The sequence below is a fragment of the Maylandia zebra genome, linkage group LG5 (assembly GCF_041146795.1).
Source record: "Maylandia zebra isolate NMK-2024a linkage group LG5, Mzebra_GT3a, whole genome shotgun sequence".
NCBI classification, from domain to species: Eukaryota; Metazoa; Chordata; class Actinopteri; order Cichliformes; family Cichlidae; genus Maylandia; species Maylandia zebra.
Window position 1 is genome coordinate 11,063,143 of NC_135171.1, and position 24,786 is coordinate 11,087,928.

The window sequence follows — 24,786 nt, forward strand, 5'->3', positions numbered from 1 at the left end:
CCTGTGCAGTCTTGCCATTCATATTTTCAGAGGCAGTCTTTGGTAACCTAACCCCTGCTTCTTCTTCTTCCTTTTATTCATTTAACAGTTCTTTATAGGTCATTATCTGTACACTTCCTCCTCAAGTCCTCTTCCTTTCATCACACTTTCAGTGCTACAGCCCACGGCAGCAAGGGGAAAAACACTGTATGAAAGCCATCTGCCCCTCCCGTTTGAAATCAAGAGGAGCTCCTATTCATTTGCTTAATTACCTAATTAACAGAAAGCTAATTACTTTGTTGTGTGCACGCGTATGTGTAGAGAGGCTGTTACGTAACTGATAGTGATCCTCAATTAATTTGTAACTACACTCCATCAAGTCGGGGCCTTAATCCGCACGACACATCGCCAGCATGACACCAACAAAACAGGATAATAAATTCCGACACAGGCACATGGCTGCTGGGCTCTGCTGAGCTCATAGATCCAGTATTGACATGCAGATCAAGCCCATGAAGGAATAGAAAGCTGGGATTGTGTGTTAGATTAACGCCATAAGACTTTATAGACATTTGGATTTTTATCTTTAATTACACCAGACAATCATGTTTACAACCTTATGTTAATCAAATGAAAAGCTGCAGAAAATACAACTCAGAGTAAAGTGCAACTCCTATAGGAATTTTGTGGTGATCATGTAGTTGCATCACAACGAGAGTGCAGACACATTCAAAAGCCAGATGTGCGTGTTTTGGGTGTCAAAGTTTGAGTCTGACAGTTTAGTATTTGAACTGAAATGCAGTGTAGGCTCACAGGAGGCTCTTCATTTTAGGGCCCACAGTGACTGATCTGTCTGTGAATGCTTATAGGCTACAACAGGTAGCGCACCACAGAGACGTATGCTCGCTTGTGTGAAATCTTATCTTTGGTTTTGGCCATTTGCCTGCATTTAATTGTTTTTATTTCTTCAGTTGTGAACACTTTGGTTTTAGAGGAAGGTCCCGACATTATAGTTAAACACATAAATCCTGCTAGTTTGGATTCAGGAGACACCCTCTCTGCTTTTAAGATTAGGCTTAAAGCTTTCCTTTTTGATAAATCATGTAGTTAGTCCTGCTTTCTTCCCCTCATCCCCAACCGTCATGGCAGATGGTTGCCCTTCCCTGAGCCTAGTTCTGCTGTTGTTTTTTTCCTGTTTAAAAGAGATTCTTCCAATTGCTTGCTCATAGGGGGTCATCTGATTGTTGGGGTTTTCTCTCTATCATTGTAGTGTCTCTGCCTCCGTGATTTGGTTCTATACCAATGAAACTGAATTAAAATGAATTGAAATAAACTGCTCAAAGGACAGCTGTCTTGTGCTCTGGCCTTCAAGGGCTGTAAATTTATACAACACCCACGAGCTACATGCTATAATACATACACTGTAAACAAAGCATTTTTAGAACATCATCTTTTTTCTATAACTTGCACTTGTACACTTTACTGATACAGTTTATTTAAAAAAAACTAAACACAAAACACAAACAAAATTGGGATCTTATTTTACTCTCTTTAACTCTTTTATTTTAAAAATGAAACCTGTTTGTTTTTCTTTTTTAATGTTTAAAGCCTTTACAGACCTAGTTTATGTGAAGCATTTCAAGAGACAACAGGAAGTAGTTGGTAATGCTGTATTTTACTGTTTGTTACTGTCACTATGAAGTAACAGGGACAATGTCAGCTCACTGTGACTTTTGGTGCACTGCTGATGGTGTCAGAGGTAACTGCAGCAGGGCAGAAGATCGCCTGACAGTCTCTCAGTAACATAAGAAATAAGAAATCTGACATTTAGGTGCAGAACTGTAGACAGCAGCCTCCTGCAGGCAACACAGAAATATTATTAGGATCATGACACAGTGTTTTTATTTGTGTGGAATAATCAGTGTTTGGTGCCAAGTCAGTGAGCAGTATATGTATTACGCTCAGTGACAGACACCAGACTCCAGTTGGTGAATCGCAGGAAAACTTACCAGGCAAAAAACATATATAAAAATCTTTATCATCATTAGTAATGATATATTAAAGGTTTAAATGCTATATTATTTTAAATACCAGTGCAATGGGATGCTTCAAACTTACAAAGTTTATGCCAAGACTTAAATAACAAAACAAAAAAGCATATATTAATGGATTATGAATATCAGAGAAGCTTGTGGATATGAAATTGTGCATGTTTTGTTAGGGGGATTGATTATATGAAGTCAAATATCAATAACCTCAAAATGCGAGTGTTTGTTCAGTGGAAATATTAGAGTAATTCGTCTCATGACAGTGTGCTACCAGAGGGTGGCGCTCTCTACTAAGAAACAGTCTCTCATCAGAGGTCCATCAGCAGCGCTCAGCTCTGATGCGGCCATGATAAATGCAATGTCCTTTACAGTGAAGTGAGCTGTGCTTCTCCAATATTGATCAAGGCCAAAAAAGAGGAATGAATCAAAGAAATTCAGAGTATTTTCTGAGGGCACATTAATGCTGCCCTCAGCGTTAAGTGTCCAGCGTTAACTGGACACTTAAACCTTCCCAGTCTCTTCTCCAGGGCATTTGAGTTGTGGTTGCATTTGTATAATTGCTTTTGTGTAAGAGTGAGCAAAACTTTTAAACCAGAACAGTTACTCCAAACAGTGAAACAACTTTGCTGAAATGTAGGTGTGCTGACATTCCCTTTAAAACATCCAGAGGAGCTGGCTTACATGTTAGAAAATGATATGCAGCCCATACTGAAAAGAACCTGGACTTTGATTATCTATACTGTCTGTACTGCCCACCACCACCATCAATGCTTAAAATTCCTCAAAGCTGGAGATTAAAACATGTATGATGAGTATGTCAAAGCATTTATCTCTTTTTTATTAAGTGAGGCTTTGGAAGAGTTATGATGAACCATAGATCAGAAAAAATAATAGTAAAATAATAATTTTAAAAAAAGACAGGAGAGTTTTTCTGAAATAATAGAAGTTCATTCAGCCTCAGTTATAATTAGTGAGCTTAGAGATTTTAGCTTTTCTGACAGCCCCCTCTCTCCTGTCACATTTTCAGCTAAAACTAATGCATATCATTACATTTCCCCATAGAAAGGACCTACTAAGTGCTACTAAGTGCTACTGAAATGTACTTGTGACTATGATGTTAGGATCTGCAATGCAATGAACGTTGTTTACCTCAGGTGGATATGACGTCACGGATTTGGAAGATCAAAACAACAACATCCAAATCAGCGATTCTTCCTTTTTTTTCCTCCTTCTTTTCACAGCGTGTTAAAATCTAATAAGAACATTAAGCAAGGAGCTCGTGCCTTTTCCTGCGAGAAAGACTGGCAGGCAGCGAGTGTGAAACTCCACATTTCGCTTTATTTCGACGCCCTCGGTAAGATTATCTTTTAAGTTACTTAGTTAGTTCCCCCCCTCCACCTCCCGGGCGGAGTAATATTCACTGTTTACTGTGTGATTTGTTGTTGCACGCATTCTCGGTACACAAGCTCGCGTGCACGGCTTCGTTATCTCATACTAGCGAATCGGTACCCTCCGCGTGCGCCCTGTTAGCTGCTGTAAAGCGTTTTTTTCCGTTCTGGTAAGTTTCACTACTATTCTAATGTTAACGTTAGCTTTGCTGTTTCGTGTCTAGATACCTGCTGCGGCTGCTGCAGCTGCACTCGGATACTCGCACCGAGTTTGTCTCGGTTTTGTCTTGCTGTTTGCCGAATTGTTACAAATAGCGAAATAAATATACACCTGTATTATTATAACGTAGGGCGATAGGTAGCGCCGTTTTAATGCAGCTGTACCGAGCGGCTTTTACAAGAATATCTTTACGACTCTATATTTACCCTCTGCTTTTTTGTTCTTTTTCTTTTTTGGGAAAAGTTGGGTTTCTAACTTAGTTGAGGCTACTCGTGAGACCCCGGGGGGAAATGCACCTCTCGTCCAAAAAGTATTTTCAAAATGAATGCTACATGTTTATAACGTGCTGCTTAGCAATGGCCGCTAACAGACCGTAATTACTACGCTACATATTAAGGATGCGCTGTAAAAGTTGTTTTTTTTGTTAAACTTTACACGGTGAAGGGGAAGTTTTGAGTGCCGTGATTTCTTTGGAGTGAAACCAGGGATGGAGCTTTTCCCCCACGTGTTAGCTGTGCTCCAAACTCAGAAAGACCGGAGGAAGTCAGAAGTGTAGCAAGCCCTCAACTTTGAAAGTTATCATTACTTTTATTTAGCTGTCCATCAGTTGCGTTATTCAAGCGTGTTCTTTCGGTGTGGCTTCCCTGCTCAGCGGTAAGGCTGTGTACCCAACACAAGTAAAAGCGGATATTCATTTCGTAACGTTTCATTAACACAAAGGAATTACGGAGTTAATTCCTAATTATGGCTGTGGTAACGTAAAATAGCGCTTTGAAAGTGTTAAACGTTATATATTTCAACTTTTATAGTGGTTTGCACAGGATGTGAGACAATGGTTGTGTTGAATAAGATGTGCTGTGGGTTACAGTTGAACATTTTCATAAATGTAAATTGGCTGGAGCTGCGATCACTGTACGGAAAATGGAGATTGTTTTGTTTGTTAATTTAATATTTGCAGATCAAGTTGTTGCAATAGTGTAGTTAAACTTTTTTTTAAACTAATAGACAGTAACATTATTATTTGTGCAAAGGAATGTTGTACAGCACAGTAGCATTTAAGCTCACCTATTGCAAACACGTTAAAACATTTTCTTAAAATTATTTTAAAGTGTATTTTTAAAAGGGGTCTTACAGGCAAATAAGCACTATTTACAAATACAGTGGATAACTAATAAACAAATTATCTGATACACTCAGACTGTATTAATTTTTAATATTAGGCAGAATTAAAATAGTGCCAAAAATTATTATAGTTTTTTTTAATAACTAAAGTAAATAAATATAAATAAATAAAGTCTTGCCCTAATGTTTCATACAGTAAGATTGCAGCTGACAACTAAAATCTGAAATTTTACAAAAGGGAAACTGCAGCTTTAACAACTATTGCTGGCAGTGCTCCCTCCTTCTTGGTCTTTGGATTAGTCATTGTCTGAGGGGAAAAAAACACTTTTTTGTAGGAGAAGTAAAGTAAACAGCCTCCAACAAGCGAACCTTGACAACCCAGATTAAGGAAAACATTGGAGATCAAACAGTGCTGCTGCTGGGCTGTTGTCATGAGCTGCCTGAGAGAGAGCTGCAGACTATTTGAACAGGCACTGGGGTTTGTGTGCTCACTTATGCAGAAATGGACCTTCGCAAATGCTGACCCAGGTTTCCCAAAAAAAAAGAAGAAAAAAGGAAAAACTCAGGATGAACTTTCTTTGCAACTTTTCCAGGGCCTGCTGTTTGACACGGCTATTACATACAGACGTTCAACCTTCTGCTGTTTCTGATGGGAACGACCTAAGTGTGTCCCCCATGCCTCCGTCTACAAATGAGAAAGACTGTACTTTCCTGCTCCGTACTGAAACTGAATAAATTGAGTTGGCGAGGGGGATTTTAAAAAAATAGCTTGAAATTTGAGGAAGAGCAGCTGTATGCATTGTAATGACGCAAGATGCTTAACACACCAATCTGTGATTTTGTATAATTTAGAAAGCCCTTGTTACTAGTTTGGCCTCTTCAGGCTTGGGTAAGGCTCTTCTTTGTAGAGAGCCGAGGTTCAACTGGTAAGAAAGTAATCAGTCACTCATGCATTCAGTGCGAGGACTCCCATCCCTGAGTGGAGCGGCCCTCTCTTTCATCTGACGGCTCAGTATTTGTGAACACACATTGAAATACCCTGTGCTGGGTACAGAGGGGCTGTAAACTGACTGTGCACCCGAGCTCGCAGCTGAATGATAAGGAGAGTTATTTTCGGGTCCAGTGTGGGAATAAGGTTCTGCTTTCACTATATTGTTTCCTTCAGATTTATTTGCCTGCTTCACCCCTCATTTGATTGCAGATTACAAGACGCCCTCAAAACCAGTTGCTCGAAACCTTTTTTTTTCTTCCACAAACCAAGACAAGTGACAGATGAATAAAAGGGAATTTTCTGGTAAATGAATTTGTCGTGTGATTTTTGCATGTTTGATTCACACGACACAAAAGGGGGAGAAGAGTACCGGCAATATGAATATGAGTGTAGCATGCTCATTAATGCCGTGTTACATGAATGGATAACAAAGGAAAGCAGAACAATATTTCCAGGGTAAAGGTTAGTGTGTCCCGGCCCCTGTGGCGCGGCCCCTGGCAGACTGTTCTCTGTGACAGCAAAGGCGATTGGTCAGAGAGTGGACAGCTTCAGGTGAGCTCTGCGCAGCTCCTCGGTCTCTATGGAGACTGCCAAAACGCTCAGGATGGCTATTAACTTGGGCAGCCATTAATTACTGTCTTCTACTGTCATCTGTCCTTAATAAAGGCAGGGATGCTGACAAAAAAATGTCATCCGCCTGCATGGGAGGAGAGAGAGCATGCAATTACAATCAATTAACTTGAGTTACAAAATGAATTTACTACTGGTGTTGTGTTTTAGGAATACAGTGCAACATTGGAGCACAGCCTGTTTATTGCTGGGAAATAAATTATGCTTGAGCTGTTTAAATATATAAGAATATTTACTTTATCCTCTATGGTGTTTTTACATTGGATTTCAAAATAAAATGTATTTATTTTAATCACATAAGAGAAAGCAAACAGGAACAAACAATTTAAGAGAAGGGACACTGGTGTTTTTAGGAGTGCAGCGGAACCCATCCACATCTATATATTTTTAGTAAATAATCAAAATATTCCAAATTTAGCTAGTTATAAATAAGTGAATAGACAGTGTTATGAATTGTTGCTGGTAGACTTATACGAATATCCAAACAGTTTAATATGATAATTGTGCTCTTATTCCTACGAGTCCATGTTTTTCTCTCGAGCTACAATGCAGTAGCTTAAAAATCAGAATTTCCTCTGTAATACAACACCACAGAAGGTTTGGGGAAGGATGCAGGTAAGCTACAAACATTTTGGTCCAGACATGAGGGGCTCAGGCATATGCTGCAAGCTGTGCTCAGCTGCCAGGCTGAACCTCAGCACCTGTTTCTATCAGCTGTCCAGTCTGTGTGTGTGTTTATGATGTTGCACGGTTGGGCTGATAATATCATTTTTTAGGGATTTTTCTCCAAAATGTATTGATAATCATTCACACAGATTAACTCACATTTTCGGCTGAATTTAATCAGGCTTTTTTTTGTGTCAATGAACCGTATTTCTGCAACATCCCGGTTTGTTTTGCTCACAGATTCACTCACACATTACTCAGAAGCTGTGACCTGAACATCAGTGTAACATTATGATAGAAATATGTTTATTATTAATATTTGCCAGTGTAATAACAACATAATAGCGTATTTGTTTTATACACTACCTAAAGATGTACCACATATGTGTGTGTTTTGAGTGTATATAGGTTGTTTACTGACCCCCTAGATAATAACGTGCTGTTCTGTTTGTCATTCCAGGACAACATGGACAGGAAGTGAAGCCAGCTCTGAGAATAATCTAAAGCCACTTGTGACAGTTTGTGACATCAGAACTGTAAGTGGTTCTCAACTCTGTTAAAACTTCCATAGTTTATGTAGACACTGACTTATGTTTGAAGCCTCTCTCTGTGTGTGATTTGTCTCGCAGATAAGTATTTTTTCCTTACAGTGTGAAGTGATGTAGACACTAACGTTTGTTGCTTTGCTTGTCACTGCAGAAAAAAAGATAAAACCGTAATCACAGATGAACTAATTTAATGTTTGGATAGAATATCAGGAAAATCCTGACGTCAAAACCTGACTCAACCATCAATGACAGCAATATGATCTAAGTTACTATGCCATATATCAGCAGCAGTGAATCAGGTGCAAGCAGAGAGCTAAAGTAGCATCGAAGAAGCTAACAGGAAAATCTCAGCAGTTTGGGGGGTTTTCACGCTAGTTATGTCAATAGATTTCATGGCTATGTTTGCCAAAATTTGAAGATAACCTGCAAACTGTGGTCAACTGAAAAACTGCAGTGATGCTTTCTTTCTCTTGGTCTCTCTCAGTGTTTTTATGTTTTGTGTTTACTGCACTTGTGGTAACATTAAGTGTTGTTGCCAGCTCTTTTAATATTTTTCACTTCATTCGTATCCTCTCTCCACTCCATGTAAACGTGTGTGTGTGTGTGTGAGGAACAGTAAAATAAAGTGCACTCAGACTGAGTGGAGGAAAGGTGAAACTACACTACTATACATGACCGTAAATAACAGCTGCCTACACTGAAGTGAGATTAAACTAGTGCAAATGAATTCGATGATTAAGATGAATACGATTTCTAAACTTTGTATTTGTTTTTTTCTCTTTAAAGTCGGTAAAATTGATGTATTTATTTGTTACTTTTTATTTTACCAGGTTTGGAAAGCAGTGTCTGAGTCAAGACCAATGTTGTCTTATACAGTCCCACTCTGTTTCTCACAGTGAGGAATGCATCTTATTTACACCTAACCACCAACGGTGTTAAATTAGGACATGGTATAATGGAAAAAAAGGTGATTGGGTGCATCCCTAATGGTTACTGTTGAGATAAAAGGGTCAGCTGTGTTGTAATTCCAGAGCTCATATGATGCAGGGTGTTAAAAAGTCAGCCTGTTTCACTGGTGTAGGAATTGTGATATTTATCTAACGTAGACGTGACTCAATACAATGTGAAAAATCATAATCCAAAAATTGTAATAAAAAAAGGCAAAAAAAAAATGTTTTCAATATGTCAGTGGCAACTTGTGTGGTTTAGTATCTTTAAGCTGACTTCACTAGAATCCGTTTTCTAGTTGAGCCATGTGGTTAGATCTGCGATGTAGTTTGTCTGTTCGTGAAGAGTTTGATTCTTGTGTTGCCACGCTGTAATTTTCACTTTTTATCTTTGGTGGCTTTTCATGCTATGGCACAGATTTCTCTGTTCATGCAGAAGAAAAGGAGACTTTACTTGAATCGCACTGTGTAAATCTTAAAACCTATCCAAAGCTGGATCTCTAGCACTTCAAAATAAAAGCTTTCAGGGCTTGCTTGTAGATTAGATCAATACTATGGTATGTGGGAATAAGAGTAGCAAAACTGACATTTATTGATAGGAAAATGTCACAGACTACTATTTAAGCCTCTGTAAGTATAGTAGGGATATGAAAAAATAAAATAATAAAAATATAAAATGAGGTTGCAGGAGAAATTTTTTTAGGGCCTCATCTTTGACTTCTTTGCTGTGTTTTCACTTGCCAGTCCAAGCATAATAAGAAACATAACATGGCAGAGCCTGCTCTTCCATCATCATTGCTGGGTGGAAAGTTGGTGTGCTTTGATCATGTCTTTTGGGCGCATCACTCCGGCTTAGCCTGCTGCTCGCTATGTGATAAGCCATCAGAGTACTCAGATCTGAGCCGGCAGCTCCGTGGGCTTGAGGAGAGACAGGAGAGAGTAATGGAGATGAGGAAAGAGCAGCAATGCAAATTTTGTTGACAGACTGTTGCTGCAGCTGTTCTCCTTGCCTTTGAATTCGACAATGTTACTGTCCCACTTCACTCATCTGTGAAGAAAAGGCCACATTTCATTTTTAAGTCCATTCTCAGTCAACAGCACCATCACAAGCTGTATTTTTTCACCCTGTTTGTAATTAAAAATACCTTTAATTAGAGTCTCATACTAGTTGTAAACACGTGTGATTTAATTATTTCACAAACTGCTATGCTCAGATGTACTGTAAGTGCAGTTAACAGATACAAGTTCACTTTGATGTTGAATGCTACCCCTTTCTCTCTGCTTTCCTCTGTTTCTGCATAAAACATCATTTTGTACCCCCATTATGAAACGGCGCTCCTAATTGACGGGTTGTTGCTTGTTTATTTGATATATATTTACCAGCTGGGAGGTAATTGGGAAGCAGTAATTACCCAAGATGCAGTGCAGCGCTTAAGCAAAGGTGCTACCTTGCTGATGAATCTGGAGCACAGATGAAAGTATGCAGGTTACTATTATCATCCTAGCAAGCTGTTTAAACACTTGACAGCTGAGAGCAGAGATGGCTAATTGGGCCTGTGTCCCTTATACAGCCTCATTGTTTACTATGATGATGTACAGTGTGAGATCAAACACACGATACTTTCATCTTTTTTTGTACAATTGTTAATGGCATACCTTAGGAGATAATAGCGACAATAAAAGGCCAGTGGACGTAAGGGCCTTATGGATCCGTAGTCCATCGGGATGATGTAGCTCTCTCACTGATAATGGCCTTGTTAACTGAGATTCATTACTTCTTCATTCAGAGTCCCCTGGATATTGAGGAAGAGTGTTCTCAAACTATTGTTTTTGCTTCGGTGAAGTCATTCTGATGTGGTTTTGTGAGCTATTCATGGAAAGCGGTGACGGTATCTTCCCTGACTCCTGATGATTCAGTTGACCTGAGACTGGGGCGGCGCGGGTGGTATTTGACTTTTCTTTTGCTACTCAATTCCACTTTCACACCGAGTCTCGCTTTCTCTCTCTGTCAAACACACAGACTTTCTTTCAGTCTCCAGTTCACTCCCTCTGACAGTTCGAAACTCTCACCTTGTTTGTGTGCAGGCTGCTGTTGTTTGGTAGCCCGCTCTCCCAGTAGATCCTCAGATGTTGTTGTTGTTTGCCTGTATTGGTTGGAGTGTGTGACTTGCATTTGCCTGGCCTCCTTGGAGGGAGTTTGTTTTTGTTCTCAGTGTTGTAAACAGGGTGGGGCTCCATTCCCAAACCACTCAGTTGGAGATGGTTATTTTCACAGGAGTTATTTCTTTAATCATTTTGGTCAATAGATTAGCCAGGGCTGGAATTATGTGTTGAAGCAGATAATGTGGATAGCCATTTGCTGCATGTGCTGACTAGATAAACACTGTTGTTTTTGTGATTAAAGTAGTTTTGTTGATATCGCTAACTTTGGTAGTACTGGATGATATTTTTTTATGCATCATTCCTTTTTTTTTTTTGTAAACAAAGCAAAGTTACACAAAGTTACATTTTACCACAGTATAGTGTCTTCAGATGATACTGTCACAAATGAATTTAGACAAATTGAATGAAGTCTACACCCAGTTTTTTAAAATAACGTTAATTGTAATAAAATAATTTACATTTAAATGACTAACATATGAATAGCAAGATAATAATGAAAAATTTAAAAGGAGATTGTGGGAAAACAGTGTATAATTTCCTATTTAATATTTCCATTGTGTGCGACAGTATTTGCCAGTTTCAAGTAGTTACTCGTTTTTTTTAATGTTTTTTTTAAACCAGAAAAAAGATTTACGTTATTTTCAGCTGTTGTTTCATTGAGGGTTTTTTCAATAATATTTTAAATACCAAAAAGCCACAATGAACTCAAGTCCCAGCCACGTCCACAAAGCAATTATTATTAATTTCATTGTAACCAATTGGCGAAACATGTCTGAGTTTGGCGTTTCTTCAAAATGCAAGTTTGCAATTTACACAAAGTTGCTGAATTGCGGCGGGAAACAAAAAACCAGACGTTGACACTCCTACAGCCACAGTTGTTTTGAAATAATTTTAGTCTCATATTTGACTTGTTCTAGACTCCCAGTCTATATAATATTTCCGGGTTTGTGTTTATCAGGTGTAAAGTTGAGATCCACAGAGATCCTTGTCAGGTATGATACATTTGTGGCTTTCACAGAGCGGCTCAGCATCAGAGGTTGCAAACGTGTGTAAAGTCCCTTTTCGATGGGAGGCGGCAACCGCAGTGGCTGTCGGTTATCCTGCAAAAAGTAATCAAATGGCAGCAAACAAAGCAGTGCACTAACAACCTGTAATAGCGTTACACACGGCAAGTGGCACAGTAAAATGGAACGGAGGTGAACTTGGTCAAATCTGTACCCTGAAATCTGAATGCAGTGCTTTGTCACCCTGCAGTGTCAATACTGCACAGTTACTATCAGAGTTGTTAATCCTGAGACGAATGCTACAGTACTGTTATATCATCATGTAAGTCTAAACATTTCGTTGATTTGTTTAGTATGTGGGGGTGACACTAATAGCGTTTCATGAAATTGGTGTCATGAAATTAGCTGTTGATCTATTCATATGGTTGTTTTATTTCCAGTTTGTTCAGGTATATAATTTATGGAACAGAGCTCTCTTAATAAAATTAAACAAAATATAGTATTGTAGTTTAAATAATGTACTTTTATTGTATCTTCAGTGCTGTCTGAATCGTGTAGAAGGTGCTGTAGCAGCATTTCAACGGCAGTATTTCTCTGTTTCCTAAGACCAGTCGGCTTTCTCTCTTGACAGTAAGCGTGCACGTGCACATTGTGCTCAGGTGACATAACAGCATGCTAGAACAACAGGCACATAGCTTATTTGTAAAACGTGACCTGTGAACAAAATGAGTGTTTACGGTGGCAAGAAAAAGACAGCAGCAAAAAGTAGTTGTAAAAAAAAGGCAGACCTTAGCGATCAGCTTCTGTACAAGATTTACATAAGCTCTTAAATATCTCTCATAAATGTGCAATTGCAGTTGATGTGAATGGGGACTTGGGTAATGCAGCTGGTCTAAAAAAAGATGGAGACAGAACAAGAGAATGAGTGGGTGAGTCACAGAGAGAAACTAAACTAGAACTGAAACCTATTTGTTGCTTATTTTGTTCCAGGTAGTAGAGTTAAAAGCATGAGAAAAAGTCTAATTGTGTACTTAAGGAGTGATGTGAACAGCACGTCACTTTCAGGTCGCAGTCTCTGCAAAAAGTGACGCTGGGAACGCCAAAGGCTGACTTTGTGTTTATAGTGACTTATGTACCGGTCAAGCTTACAACACATTGAAACAGTGTGCATAAAAAAAGCAACCAAATTCTTTTCCCATGCCAGGTTTCCTACCAGACAAACAAACAAAAACAAAACACACACACACGTATGTATTATTCATTTCACTGTATATACCTTTAATACTTTTGATAGAATCACTGAACGTATTTGGATAATTTCCTTAACTTTGGACTCGAGGCTGTAAATGACTGAATTTTGGAATTCAGAAATCAAAAGTCGAGGCCTCTCGAAACTAATGCCTCGTCATAACTCAAGAAGTCATATGCTGAGAATTTCACACAGAGTTTTTAACTTGAATTGATGTCCTTTCAACTTCCCGTTCTGCAAAAACACTTTCTGGCAACTTTTTTTTCAACAGGAATAGAAGGGGGAATTGTAACCATAATTCACATCTGTTGTGCTACTAAAACCACCTACACAAGGTGGGCTTGTGATTGGTTTTGTTTCTCTATTTATTTGTTTTTCTATTTTTAGCGTGATTACTCAAAAGGCTATGGATTAGAGCTGGGCGATAGAACGATAACGATATGTATCGCGATATAACTTTTACTCGATAGAGAAATTAAGCTATCGCGATAGACCTCGCCGCTCTTGTCCTCTTAAAAAAAAAAGAAAAAGAAGATCAGCCAATCCAAATTAAGTAGCGCAGAGCCGAACCAATCACAGCCGCAGCGTCACGTCGCGTGACTTGTAACGTACAGCACAAGTGCCAAGCCGCACGTGTGTTTGTTTGGGAAGCAGCCAGCGGGTAATGGAGGAAATGAGTGTGCCGACTAGAAAAATCAACCGAGCGTGACCGAAGAGAAAACAGATGATGGTTCCAACGCCGGAGAGATTGTCGAACGGAAGAGCCATAGAAGTTCCGTAGTGTGAAGGTATTTCGGCTATTTCAAGTCTGACAAAAAACAGAGTAGCGTGCACTGTAAATTGTGCCGAAAGCAAGTCTGGAAATACAATAAACTGGTGCATGCGTCACACTGTGCGCCACGTTATTGTTTCGGTGAAATGAATTTCTACAATACTGTTAATTCTACTCTCTGCAGTGTTTAAATGCTTACATATACACACAGTTACTGTCCGTCCACACATACGACTCGGTTCTGCTTCTATGCCCCAGCTTTGTTTACTTTTTCCCACCGAGGCTTCTAGACTTCTGTTTGGCCAACATTTCTGCACGGTTAGGAATCTAGCGCCACCTGCTGCTTTGGCATGTTCATAGCAGCGTTTTCCTTGATTTCTCTCTTTATGTGCGGACGGGATTATTTTTTAAAACGAAAACGGAAAATCTCCGTTTTCAAAAATACCCGTGTACGTGTGGACGTAGCCTCAGTCTCTGACTGGAAGCGCTAATTCGTCATTCGGCTTTTGTCAGACTAAAGTAACTGTTAAAACTGTTTGAAAAGCTAAGCTATACAACAAGGAGAGATTGAGAATTTCCTTTTAGTTCTCAGTTTATTTGATATTGACAAAAGTTAGTCAGTTTTGTCTGTTCTTCTGTAAAACAAACTAAGATTTATTTTTAGAATTAATATTTTGTTTTTAAGTGGAATTGACAATTTAGTAGTCTGTTTCGTTTGTTCTATTTTGAAACTTAAACGCTTTAGCGGCTGCCTTTTGTGTAGTTTGCAATATTTGCCTTTATTTATCTGAAAAAGTCTCATGTTCCTTAAATACATCTACCCTGTTGAACTTATTATGGGAAATAAATATTTAAATAAAAACAAGCTGCTGACTATTTCACATTTTACTTGTGAGCAACGGCACATTTAAATCTTACAAATATAGTTATTTGGCTTATATCGTGATAGATATCGTTATCGCCTGAAATGAAAAAAACATATCGTGATATGAAAAAATCTCATATCGCCCAGCTCTACTATGGATGGATGTGAGCTTAACCTGACTGTAGCAGTGATTCTGTTTTGCATCCGTATCTGTACTCTTGATCATTTCATTTCATACTTTTTGAAACACTCGTCAAATCGAAATTAGAAAAGTAGGTGAAAATCATCTACATGTACTCTAGAAAATATTATAAAGGAATTCTAGATATTCTTTTGGGTCCAGGGTCTCACACAAGTCGTGCTTTTCTACAGTGTGTGAAAACTGACTAAAAGTCCAGACATTGTGAAATGTAAGACTAATAAGAGCGATACTGGCAAAAGACATCAAAGTACATTCAGTGTCATGCTCCATGGTTGCTTTCCCTCTAGCTCATGGCTGGTACAATTTACATTTTATAGTTTACAGCCTTTTGTCTAAAAATTTCTGCACCTGTTGTAAATGCTATAAATGTAACTTAAGCAATTAGCTGTTTTGAGTTATTGGATATTTTTCTGAAAGCCTTTTCATGTTGTGCATAAGGGGTGCATGATGTACAAGGTTTTAATGTGTTGACCGATCAATTTCTCACACTGAAAACAACTCATAGTGAGAAATGAGTAAATCAATCTTTTCATATCCTGCTACAGAGAGGAGCCGGGCCAGGCTTTTGAGTGCATTTCTGTGTACTTTATATGCAATTGTATGCCGAGATTGAAGGGCTAATTCAAAGAATTTTAATCACTCTGACAAACCCTCTTGCAGTGTCATCTTTTTTGCAAATGCCCTATAAAATGAATAGATGAGCAGTCTCTTTTTAGAGCATAATGGCTGCATTAGAATATGAGATGGATAGTAGATGAAAATTCTGAATCCTACATCTACGCTTTCTCTTTCACTCAGTCACTCTCTTTTATCAATAGTGATCCTGTTTAAAAGACCTTCCAGGGCACAGTGAAGTGTTTAGTTCAACCTCACATAGACAGAGCAATGGAAAAAGCAGAGGTGAGAACAATTTGAGCAATAAATTTTAGAATCACTGATGCAGGATTGACTGTTTCAGTACAGGATTAGCTAATGCATGATTTCATGCTCTAGAAGCAATAATAGATTTGTTTTGTTTTTGCCTTCAAATCCCTCCACCTTCATTGATTGCAACGCCACACCCTCCTACCAGTGACCATCATAGTGACAGCTTTTTTTCCACCAAGTGAGATCATGCCATTGGAGACTGTGAGTTGTTCTCATCAGGGTCAACCACATAATGCCAGTCAATATGTAAACAATGGTGGAGACAGTTTCTCATAGTCTAACTGACATTTTCTTGGCTGATGATTCATCTGAAGATGTCATCTCACAAAGTGTTTTCAGGGTGCTCTGTACTTAGAGAATGAATATTTCACTCCGTGATCTCTGTTCACCGCATTCACTGCCATATGCAGCGTATGTTAGTATCACAGGCTGTTCACGGCAATTGACTTCTTGTCTGGACTCTGGTCCACTGTATTCCTGACATCAGAACAGAAGTTCTTGTCTAAACAAACTATTATTGCTGACAGAATGGACCTATTTATTTTTATTTTTCATTTTTACTGTAAACTTTCCAGTCCCTAAAACACAAGCAAAACCCCTGAAGAAATGGAGTGAACATCAGAAGTGGCTCTGATCATGTCCAAACAAACCCTGAATCTCTAAAGATAACAGATAAAACGTTGTTTAATTTGTTCTCCACTGCTTTTTAAATACGATATTTCCTTCTCTAATTGGTGATATGCACAGATTTGAGCATTTAATTGCAATAGATGCACTATTTTCCTGTGACAGCCTACAGTAAAAAGAGTGAAAACACCCGTAAAATGAGTTTCAAAGCACTCCTGCAGCATCATCTAAAATGTTTATTCATACTGAATAGATATCAGCATGTGTCGTTGAATGTGTCAGCTGACAAATGATGAGAAACTTTAGTTTAGAGCTGCCAGAAATAAATATATTTCTATTTGATTTTTTTAAACACACAAATAAAACCACAAGGGTAAATGAGTATTCACCTCAAATTATTCAGTACAGGATGTTTTGGTTTGTGATGACACTTCCATTCGGTTTGCCCTGTGATTGATGTCAGAAGTCTTTCAAAACAATAATGTAGAATGCACCACCAGAATCCACCTGAACATTTTTGCAGTTAGCAAGTTGTTTTTGATCAGATGACAGATGGATGATTTTTATCAGATGGTGGCTACGTGCTACTATTGAGAGAACGATTAACAGGCGTTGTATTATTTACTAAACATTTTCGTTATCAGTATTGGGAAATAAGAAAACATATGCAGTGCTAATTCACTTACAGCCACAGAGTTGTTGTTGTTGTTGCTTCACCGGTAAACGTTTTAATATGCTAATGATGTTGTGTTGAGGATACCTCCACATAAGGAGTAAACATAGGCGCCTTGTATTTTATCCTCCTTTTGTTTGTTTTTTTGCTTCTTTAGATGGTGTCAGCTAAAGGCATGTTTCTGATATAAAGAGCCCTGTTACTGAAGTTACAGGAGGCAAAGGAGTTTCCTTGCTTTCATGTTGTGAGAGTGAAACCACAGATATTTTTCTGCTTTCTCCACTCGTGCTAATGTAAATGATTTGCATGGAGTTTGTCCCTGCTGATTAAGGCTGTTTGGACTGTTCTTCTTTGGAACCATGCCAATTGAATTTTCTGCCTTCTAACACGCTTGGAGAGTGGGGAATATGGTTCTCATTGGGGCCTGAGGCTTGATCTCCTTCTAGCCTCCCCCAGTCCTTTCACATCACTCTGACAATTAGTAAGCTCGACCATTCCCAAATGACACACGTAATTAAAGAGTTGGCATTATAATTACAATATGCTTATTGTCTGTTTATGGGTTCTGTGAAGTGCATAATGCACTTGGAGATTTCTTTGGTGTAAATGGATTTAGGGCTCTTAATATACTTGGTGGCAAATGTGATTTCATGTGGTTAACATCTTGAAAAACCTCCTTTATCAGCCCGCTGACAGTTGCTCGGTTTGTCACGCATAAAACACAGTTTTGGCTGAAAGAAAAAGGTGGCACCAGAAAAAAAAAAAAAAATTTAGTCATGGGCTTTTAACAGGTACAACAGTAAATGCATGTTAAGTAAATGATGCAATTTATTTCCTTTTTCTCATTGCCAGATTGGCTGCCACGGGACCTCTGCCAGCTTTAAATAAGTGGTACACAGATGGTATTCACATGGTGCCCACTTGGTTACAAAACGGTCCCAGGGAATAAAGCCCTGCCACAACAACCATTAGGTCAGCTGGTGAGCCTGTTGCTTTTGCACTTTGTGTGTACAAATGGGTTAATGTTGTGTCATTGGGCCGAATTCTTTGGTTAGCACGGCTCGTTCTCCGGGCTCCAAAGGGAATTGAAGATGCACTGGTGAAGGCTGGGATAGAGAAGTAGGAGAGAGATCCTCTCCTCTCCTCTCCTCTCCTCTCACTCTGCAGCTGTGCGGGTCTCCAGGCTCGCTGGCTTTTTGGAGAAGTGGTGAACTGTGTCATCTCCAGTCACTAACAACTAACAGCTGCAGCGCCAGCCGCTGCTGCAGATCGAGGGACAATGTGGAACCGATTTTCTAACATAGAGAAATAAATAAACAAACCCTGTGGAAAAAAAGAAACAATACCACAAACAACACACAGCTTATGCAAATGCGGGGAAATGTGTTCGGGAATCGATAAGCCCTATTTGTGTGCAAAGAGACTATAGGACAAGAGTGACCATTTTACCAGAGATCCACATAGCCTGTGTGCGCTATTTTATTTGCAAGTGATACCTCAGAATATGTGTTTTTTTCTCCGTTACAGTATATGTCAAAGCTGCACATTATTAGTGTATTTGCTAGTGCGTGTACTCGTAACATACCAGATGTTTGAACTAAAGTTGAAGCAAAGTTTTAGTCACTTGTGGTGAGAAAGGAGTCAAACTTTTAGTGGGCTAAAGGTTGAATATCATAACAAACTGCACACTCACATAGTTAATTAGAGATATTTTTCAGGAAATAGTAAATCTATGTCAGCATCTTAAGCCCTTTTACTTTTGGTCTCATTTGCTGCTCTTATAAATTTGGGCATTCTGAGTGTGGCAAGAAAAATGAAAACTTAACATTGTTTAGCTTTTAATCCCAGTCACCTTGTAATTGTTTCTTTGTCATAAGCAGCTATTAGTATTGCTAGAAAATGGTAATGCTTTGAGAGACTCATCTCTTCCAGAGAATGGCTCTCTATCACACTCTCACATTCTTTTAAAAGGGAAAAGGAAGATGAATTTTGTCCATAAAGGCTGTATCACAAGGGCTTTTTATCCTAAATGGCTCTGGGGATTGTTATCTGTGGGAAGTGTGTCCTGCCTCCGTCGTGTTCAATCAAGTGTCCACTTAGCTGTGACTGGGAGTAATTGTTCCCAAGTGGGCCACACACTGACCTGTTAATGTCTGTGTTGACCCTGTAACCTTGTCAGCACGTCTTAGGGAGGAGTTTAAATCATGTGGATCTCCTCGGTGTCTTTACGCTACCGGGTCAAGTGGGCGTTGGTCCTGAAACACCACTCTCTTGTAATGGTCCCCGGTAGCATGGGTCAGCTAGGGGTGTTCCCAAAGATCGCCTCTTATTAAATGAGGTGCTGGGAGTGCTGTGACTTAATGGGTCAGGCCATTGATCCGATTCACCGCCAGTGTCCCAGTCTCTGCTCTGCGGCCCAGTCGGTGACTTGACTCTAGCTGATTTTAAGTTACACTAAACCAGAGAGCCATCTCACTTTGAATGTATCTTACTGAACCCTTCCCTTGAATTTCAGACTTTACACAGTACACATTCAAGGCAGCAGTGATGTTCACACATGGGCCTCTGCCCAGTCGGAAGATTTAAATAGTCCTGGGTGACAGAGCAAGCTTGAGTGTACGTCTAGAGGAGGATGAAATATAACTTTTAGTTGTTTACTCATAAAGTTGCTTACTCAGTTACATTCATAGAAAGCTATTTCTGATATTTTTGTATGATATATGGATGCACTGATATATAGTCTGATTATGAATTTAGGTCAGTTTTGGCACTGCCGACTAGTATTAGCATATAGATAAATAACCAGAAATTACTAGGATATTGTGGTCGAGTAGTATGTTATTTCTCGAAAAGGAGATGTCCTTGTTTACCAGGAACAAAGAGATAACTAAATAGATACAAAATAAAAAGACTGGAAAATATCATTATTAGCTATTGGCCAAATAGTTTTTTAAACATCAAATCATAAGAGCGCTTGAGAGCTCATGAAATCCCAGTCTATTTGTGATACAGCGCGTAAATCCCATCATATTTGGATCTTCTCATGAAGTCTGAGTGCTGTACTTTTGATGTGGCAAACTTGGCAGCAATCCTTGGCCGAAGTCACAGACTGCCCTCTGTCGTCAAACTTGAAGTTAGGGGACCGTCTGAAAGCAAGTGCTTCAATTGAAGGGCATGGGGACACAATAGAGGAGCCATCAATCCATGAGGGGGACTGTCTGTTGGGATCAACATTTTTTTGTGAGTAATGACAGGCATGCAACAGAGTAATCAGAAGGGTCTTATCTTGGGCCAATGGTAGGCCCAGGAATGTGGACGGCCTGTGGAAACAGCAGTCGCACTAATGGGGTTAGTTGAATTCCATACTGGTGAATTATGAGTAGCTGGGACGTTTGGGCTGTGGTTTGTTGTGTCTGGTTGGAAAGCTACACCGCTCCACACACAGAGTTATAGATTTGGTTTTTAACACACTTTCTCATAGAGCAGGCCAATTAACTGGGAGCTGCACTGCTTTGCTGTGTTGCTAGAGACACAGCCACATTAAACAGCAAACATGTACACACATATATCATGGGCCAACAAGCCACACATGCAGCCGTGACTCCTGTGACAGGGACAAAACCAGATGTAATCTGTTATGCAGCCTCATTTGCATGATCTGAGTTGTATATGGAAGTCATTAGCCTCTTTCCACTTGTTTATCTGGCTACAGATGAATGCTTTTGAGCTAAACAGGTTTTTAAATAAACTACATGTGTGTCGTGTTACAAGCTATTTTGGAATGTACAAGTGCTGTGACATTTATGTCAAAGACTATACAGTAATATAAAATATGTTACTCATGTTTCTGTTTTACACTCATCAAACCACTCAGAGTTGTGGCATTTTTCTTGTCATATCACGACGGTGATTAATGCCTATTACACAACCTTAATTATCCTTTTGTGTCACCTTGCTTATTTTGTTGTGCGATTTGGTCATGTTCTTTGCTGTTTTTCTTTTTTACATTTACATATTATAAAGTACACGCTGTATAAAATCAATTCAGCGTATTGTTATGTTGATATTGCAAATACTCAAAGGGAATATTGTAACATCTTTACTGGTTTAGGGTGAGACATAAACCACAGATACAAACACTTTTGATATTTTTCATTGTGTACCTGTCATAGTTTCTTATGTGCATGTTCTGATATGAAAGGAAGATAACTTGGTATGCATATAGGCCAAGAGATGCCAACAGGAATCAGTGTGTCATAACTTAACAAATACCTGTGGCTGAAGACCATCACGTTTACTTTTGACATTCCTTATGTCATTTCTGTACGCGTGGGCTTCGCGGACCGGGGTAGGGGCTTTCCCCACCTTTCACTTCCTGTTTGTAATCTTTGTATCTTTCCCCTTCCTTTTCTCTCTCTCTCTCTCTGTTTGTGTCCTCTGTGTGAAACCCCCGTGGTCCTGCCTTCAAGACCGTAAGCTGAAGTCTGATTGGAGGAATGGCGTGCCAGTCGACCCTGCACCAGTGATCAGGGTATGTGTCAGTCCTCCCACTATAACTCTTCTCTTACTGCATACAGTAATGTGCCTGCTGTTTGTCTGTGAAGTGTCTTCAAAGCACTGTAAGATGTGACTTTTCGGCTTACGTGTTTCAAGCCATAATTTGTTTGAAACACATCCCAACAGAATATCGTCAGTTTTTTAGCAGTTTCACTGTTAGGCTTCACTGGCTACTAAGCACAGATGTGAATAATAGAGACACAAATAGTCCCGGAGAGAGTTTACTGTTTTGGGGAAAATATCTAATTTTAGTGACCATTATTGCAATTATTTTAAATAAATAAACTTCAGCTCTGCATCTGTGAGGACTGGTCCCAGGCTTCTAAACTGCTGCCCCACTTGTCCAGATTTTGCCAGCAGTTTAAAAAAGGCTGCTCTTGTAAGTGGCTGTTTTCCCAGATGGAGAATCAGGACAGTCAATCAGGGGTACTTCACTACCCCCTATTCCTGGAGGTCCCAATTCAGACCTTTTAAATGGAAACTCTTAAAACAATGATATGATATTGTTCGATTCAAGTATGAAGGATAATAATACAAAAGTTTAACCATGATTTGGGTAACATTTTGAGGGTGAAGTTGTAATTCTAGCTGTTCTGGCCATTACAACCATTTAAAATGTCCTTATATTATCTTCTTGAAACAGTGAGGTGATTAACTGAATAATAATAGTTGACACCTGATTTTTGGATGAATTCAGAAAGAGTATAAAAGCATAAAAATTCACAGCTTCCTAAATATTTGCTGGTTTTCAGAGTCTTCTGTGAAAGTAGCTTAAATCTTTGTATCTTTGGGTTTTGGATTGCTGGTCAGACAAAACATGACACGTCCTTGAGCATCAGAACTTGATAATGGGAATTGTTTGCATTTTGTTAGAGATAATAAAATTAGCTGTTTCTCTGCTAGTCTGAAAGAATAACACAAATGACTACTTTAATATATTAAAAAAAAAGCCTTTTCTTCTTCCAGAAAAATCCATACTTTTTGTTTTCGTGAATGTTATGTCCAGAAGTTTTTAGTGCCCCATTATAACAACAGTCTAAAATCAATAAATTGTTTAATATCTGTTAATGCAGCACGTCACGCGCCGTTTAAACGTTGCACCATCTGCTGCTTTCTGTTTGTGACTCTCCTTTGTTTTTTAATATCTTTGGTGTGAAGTAGTCTTTCCATCCCTCTTCTCACCTCTGTCTGCCCCGGGAGCCCTGATTGGCTGAACACTTTCTGCACTATAGTCTGGCTGCTTGCCAGCCATACTGCCAGTGGCTGCCGTGCCCCCTGATCAGAAGAGAATGTGACATTTGTGCAGAGGTAATGGAATCTGCGTGCAATTAAATCTCTGACTGTGAAGAGGAGTCTATCTCCTCCTGCTCCCCCCATCTCCTGCCATTCCCAGCAGCAGGGGGGGTCAGGCACGATGATGAAACCATCCCAGCAGGCCCCTTCGCTGCACTCTGTTTCCCAATCTCCATGTCAGGTTGTATTTTTTAACTTTGCCGCACTAGACCTGCCTCTATCTGGCAATTAATTGCAGAAAATGTCAGTTAGGAATCTCTCCAAATATTGTATAAAAATTAATATTCAATTAGAAAGATTACGTTACACGGCGGTAACATTACCAGCGTTGTGGTGAATACTGCTGCAGGTGACAGTTGTTATTTAGTCGTGAGCGTTGTTGGGTAGTTAAGCATGGTTGGATGTGTTCTTTTCTTAGACGACTGGCACAGAGCGAGAAAGAGAGGCAGAGGGCAGATTCATGCATGGATGAGAAAAGGGTCATATCTCTCTGCTCCTCTTTCTCTACTGGCCTGCCACTACACTTAACGCCTCATTTGTGGGCTTTGTGGCCAATGGCTTGAGTCTGCTATCCGTTGCCATAAAAGGCAGTTTTTTCCTCTCTGCTGATGGGGCACTTGCTTGTGGGTTAATACCAGACCCCCACTACAGGCAGACTCATATCTAATGGATAATGGATATGCATATCCCCATCAGGACTGCTCATAAACATAAAACTCGCTGCTGCCATTGTATTGGTGGAGCTAGCTGAGAAGAACAGAGCAGCACCATGTGAGCATTTCCCTTGAACTTGTGTAGGAGTAGTTCATATCTGTGTTCCTTGTCCTCACAGGGTGGACCGAGATGCAGGATATCCAGGTCAAGGTTTGGCTAAATCCTCCCTTGTTGTTCACACCCTGTGTAGGTCTGTCCTAAAGGCACAATCTAAGGCTATACCTCCCTGCAGATCGGCCACTCGATCAACTACATAATGTGATTATTGAAATGGGAATTCATCTTCCTGTTCCTTCGAACAATGAAAGATTACAGTTTATTTTTTCACGTTCTGCTGCTGAGTGTCAGAGCCCAGCTTTAATGTGACTGGTTTCCTGTCACAGTTGACTCTTCTTTTCACGTTCAGCTTTCTCTGGTAATGTATTTTGTCATGATGAATTATTAATATCAGCGCTGGTTGAAGGGAGTGTTGTCTCAGAAAATATGAGAGTCACTCTGTTTCTTTGTATTCCTGCAACCAAGGGTTAATTTACACCAACAATCAAATGAACCTTCCCGTTTCCTTGCTGCCGTATGGATCGTGCTGAAAAGCTGCTGGTCTTAACTTTATTCGCTAACATCCTGCTAAACATCAGAGAGAGCCATTCCTGTTTTCCTCTGTTACAGATGGCTTTGGTGTGTTTTGCGATAAAGAGAAAAAGGCTTTGCTCGGAGAAGGAGACAGAAGAGGCTTACGCCATTAGTGTCATTCGAATGGTGAATTAGATCAGACTGACAGATAGATGCGGAAAATTGTTTTAATTGTATAATTATCTCTGGTTAGCCACTTATGCGGAAAAGTGCTGTGATGTGGGTGAAGGCCAGGGAAGATCACATTTTGGCCTTTATGTGCTTATTTTGTCTTTGCACAGCAAATGAACAACAATTGGGGGTCCTAAGGATAAAACATAAACACACCCAAACGCACAGACACTCACACTCCCCCTGGGCAGGTTGAGACGTGTTCATTGAAATGCTGCCCTTTAAAGTAATGTGTCTGGCCAGTGAGCCTTCTCCTCAGGCAAAGAGGAAGGCGCCTATAACTGTCTGCTGAAGATGGCACAGCTTAGCACAAGTGTAACAGCTATGCACAACATTCGGAGGAGAAGGAGAGGCTGAATATATTTGTGGCATGCCTAACCGCATTCAGCTGATTTCTGAT

The 24,786-nt window shown here is 39.6% G+C and overlaps 1 protein-coding gene across 9 annotated transcripts in view; it reads left to right on the top strand.

Moving 5' to 3' along the window:
- The first annotated feature begins 3,225 nt into the window (after positions 1-3,225).
- foxp1b (forkhead box P1b) overlaps positions 3,226-24,786 on the top strand; it is a 149,773-nt gene continuing 128,212 nt past the window's right edge. For 6 of the 9 annotated variants that reach the window (XR_013098588.1, XM_076883732.1, XM_076883730.1 and 3 more), the window contains exons 1-3: positions 3,480-3,585; positions 7,505-7,580; positions 21,491-21,552. The gene's annotated coding sequence lies outside the window, so the exon portion shown is untranslated. Of the gene's footprint in view, positions 3,382-3,479; positions 3,586-7,504; positions 7,581-21,490; positions 21,553-24,786 lie in introns of those variants that run through there. The other 3 variants (XM_076883731.1, XM_076883734.1, XM_076883733.1) reach the window with 3 other exon arrangements.